Source organism: Colobus angolensis, unplaced genomic scaffold, assembly GCF_000951035.1.
Source record: "Colobus angolensis palliatus isolate OR3802 unplaced genomic scaffold, Cang.pa_1.0 Scaffold439, whole genome shotgun sequence".
Taxonomy (NCBI): Eukaryota; Metazoa; Chordata; class Mammalia; order Primates; family Cercopithecidae; genus Colobus; species Colobus angolensis.
In genome coordinates this window covers 1093361-1097623 of record NW_012117810.1, presented here as the reverse complement: position 1 = coordinate 1097623, position 4263 = coordinate 1093361, and positions in this window count along the sequence as shown.

The following is a 4263-nucleotide window of genomic DNA, read 5'->3' as shown; positions in this document are numbered from 1 at the left end:
TGAGGACTCAGAGAAAAGGGTGGAAGGTGGTGAGGCATAAAAGACTATGCATTGGGTACAGTGTGCACTGCTCAGGTGATGGGTGCATCAAAGCATCATAAATCACCACTAAAGAACTTATTCATGTAACCAAACACCACCTGTACCCCTAAAAACCTACTGAAATAAAACATAAAAAGTTTTTTTTTTAATTTTATTTTACTTTTGAAGGAAAGTTTTGATGGATATAGAATTCTATGTTGACGTTCTTTTCATTTAGCCCTTTGAATATACTGGCCCACTGCCTTCTGACCTCCAAAGTTTCTAACGAAAAGTCTGATTACAATTTTACTGAGGATAGTTTGTATGTGATGAGTAGCTTTTTCTTGCTGTTTTAAAGATAGTCTTGTCTTTGGCCTTTGAAAGTTTGCTTATAATGTGTATTGGTATGAGTCTATACTTTATTAAGCTTCTTGCATATTTATATTAATATTTTTTACCAAATTTGGAAAGTTTTCCATCATTATTTCTTTTTTTTTTGGAGACGGAGTCTAGCTCTGTCGCCCAGGCTGGAGTGCAGTGGCGCTATCTCGGCTCACTGCAAGCTCCGCCTCCCGGGTTTACGCCATTCTCCTGCCTCAGCCTCCCGAGTAGCTGGGACTACAGGCGCCCGCCATCCCGCCCGGCTAGTTTTTTGTATTTTTTAGTAGAGACGGGGTTTCACCGTGTTGGTCAGGATGGTCTCGATCTCCTGACCTCGTGATCCACCCGTCTCGGCCTCCCAAAGTGCTGGGATTACAGGCTTGAGCCACCGCGCCCGGCCCATCATTATTTCTGAGATAGTCTCCCAACTCCTTTATCCGTTTTCCTTCTGAAACTCCCAGCATGTATACTGGTCCACTTAATGGTGTTTCATAGGTCTCTGAGGCCCTGTTTACCTTTCTTCAACTTTTTTTTCCCCAGCCTCAGTGATTTTCATTGTCTTGTCTTCAAGTTGCTGATTCTTCCTTTTGCCTGCTCAAATCTTTTACTTCCTTGAATGGATTTTCATTTTACTTATTGCAATTTTCAGATCTAATATTTCTTTTTCCTTTTAGGTTTTCTCTTAATTTTTCTAACTTTTCATATGGCATTTTTTGACTTTCCCTATATCTTTCTTTAGCTCTTTGAGCATCTTCAAGGCAATTGTTTTAAAGTTTTTGTCTAGTAGACCTGTCATTATGTCTTTTTGAGAGAACGTATCTGTTTATTTATTTTTTTCCTTTGAATGGGACATACTTTCCTGTATTTTACACCTTTTCATTGTTTATTGATTTTTGGACATGAATCTAATAATGTGGTAACTCTAGAAATTAGATTATTTTCTTTCCCAGAGTTCACTGCTTTTTGTTATTTTTATTATTGTTGTTCTTGTTATTGTAAGCTTTGTCCCAAAGATCAGCCTGGGTTATAAACTTAAGGTCTTCTGAAGTCTTTTCTGAGCCTTCACCCTGCCCTGAGCATGGATGATTACTTTCTGATTTTCCCTGTAAATGCAGTTGGTTTTCAATGTCCTAGTCTTTAATGTCTGGCTCTCCAAAGAAAAGCAGAGAAAAATAAAACTGAAGGAGAGGTGCTGACCCTTTAAATCCCCTGGTAGTCACATCAGCTGAAGGAGGAGCTTGCAATAACACAGGGGAGATGCAACAACTCTTACTTCTTTGTTTGTATGTCTATGATCAGAAGTAACAATCAGTGATCAGAGCACAGATCCTTGACATTTGGAAGACAGGGTAACCCTGGCTCCTGCAAGCTGTGTGCAGGTTGCTCCCAGCACACGTGCAAGGTTATCTTCCAAGTGGCTGGTTGTGGGCAGGTGGGTAGCTGCTACTGTCCTTAAAGCCGAAATTGACCAGAATGAACTATAGTTCATACCTTCCTCTGGATGTTGCAAGCCTTTAATAGACTCCATAGTTCCCAAATATTTACATCAGATAGATTCTGCCAGCACAGTTGTTTTCTAGGTGGGAAAACAGATTCCTAGTGCTCCCCACTGTGCCATATTCCCCTCACATGGTCTCTGCTAATGTATTTTTTTATTTGTAAAATTTCTTTTTGCTTCTGAGAACTTGGCTTTTATATAATATTCTGCTTTATTTCACCATTATCTTGCCTTATCCTTCTAAAAATGTTAAATACTTATCTTTCAAAAGACTTCATACCCTGCTTCTCCCATATTTCTTTGTTATTTGTTTATTATATTGATTTTTTTATGTTAACATCTTTCTTCAAATCATGGTGATCCTTCCAAGTCCATTCATAACTAGAGTGATGTACTAACAAACTGTTAGAAAGCTCTGTGTGCAAGTATATGTGTGTGTGTGTGGTGGGGTGGGATATGCAGACTACTGGGCTTTATTTACCAGTGTGATAAAACTGGGTAATGTGATGTAGCTAGTTTTATTAGGGTAAGGTTGCTTTTTCAAAACAGGACATCGAAGTGTCTAGATTTGTAAGTCTTTGCCCTTGAAATGCTCATTTCCACAGGGCAAAATCCTTCACTTTCCTGATTGACAGCTATCACCTTTATTGTTGGTTATCTTGTGAGGTTTGCTGATGTTCTTTTACCTCTCCTCCACTTTTAAAAAAAATTATTATTACATAGCACCCTCTGCTTCACTTCATCTCTGCAAGTCTTTTTGGAAAGTAACTCTCCAGCCTTCTGCTGAGGTTGGGGTGAGGCTCTGATTGTGCAACATGTCATAAAAACTTTCAAGCACTCTAGTTTGCTAGACCAATTGCACAGCATTATGTTCAGAGATACTACTTTCGGCTTTTGAATACTTCTGGCATTCTGGGTGATAAATTGGCATTTTTGTTGTTTTCTCTGCCTCAGGCTTTAATCAGCATTCTCCTATGTGCTGAGGCAATAACGGTTTATTAATGGGCTTTCCAGATTCCAAAATTTTGTTGAGCTCTATTTGCTTTCATCTTCTATTCTCTTTTGCTATGGATGTGAGTCTATTTTCCTTCTTAACTCAAATTTAATAGGGTTTTTAAGAAAAAGAAGCAAACAATGGGCGTGTAACATCTGTATTTAATCAGAATTCTATCTACTTTTAAATTATATTGAACATAATTCCTAAAACTTTGTTTGTTCTAAATAATGGTGAGTATTTTCCAGTATGTGAAGCTTTATGATAGATGAGAGATTTGAGTTTACTTTTCTTATAAAAAATACATTTATAAAAAACAAAATATTAATACTTTTTAGTTCAATACTTCTAGTATCTAGTTGTTTTCTCCTGTATTTTTGTCCTGTTCTTTATCCCCTACATCTTTGTTATTGCCAAACTCTTGTGCCCTGCCATGCCTCTCTCCAAGCGCAGTTCTCAACTGGAAACCACCAACACTTGTCTATTTCTGCTTGTCTGGGAGCAAGAAGTGATGGGGAGGACTACTTCCTCTGGGCTAATATCCCCTGTTAATTTCCCCTGGAGTCCTAAATTATTTTTTATTTTTCTTCACCTCAGGATATGAAATAACTTTTGTGTTGCCCTCAACTTTCATTACGGGACTCCACTTTTAACTCTCGTGTACTTCTGAGATGGCTCATCAATCTAACTGCATTGTTTCGAGTCTTTCTTTCATTCCTTATAGTTGCTGGTTCATTAGAAATTCCATTTTTGTTTTCAAGCACTGGTCAAAATCCTACTTAAATCTTTCCTATCGCTTCTAGGATTTGGTAGGGGCAGGGTTGGGGAGTATAGAGAGAAGAAATGATATCCGTACTCAGTGTGCCATAGTAGACATTCAAAGCCCAGAGGTTCCATTTTCTTCCTTACAGTTGTCTTCCTTACAGTTGTCTGAATTTTTTCACAGAGAATGTACGGCTTTTGAATCAGAAAAATACTGATTAATGTACCATCATTTCAGAATAAAAGAATAAAAAGAAGAGGAGGCCTACTTCTCAGATGCTTGCCTACCATTTCAGCCAACTCAGTGAATCACTCACTTGGAGTATTCTCTTATGGTGTCCATATTCTTTGTTTTTCTTCAATGTAGTGGGTCATACGAGGGATACATCAGTGTAATTTGCTTTTGGTATTTAGACAAAATCTGCTATTTGTTTGTTATGTTGGCCTCACCCTTTAAACTCAATAGCTGAAAACCTTCTTCTGTGGCATTTTTTGGGCATTCCTAAATATTTAGATGAAAAAATGATCACGTGATACCACAGGTTATTAGCTCTAATCAGTCTAACAGCATCAGTAATCTGAATAAAGAGAGTCATTTGGATTTTTT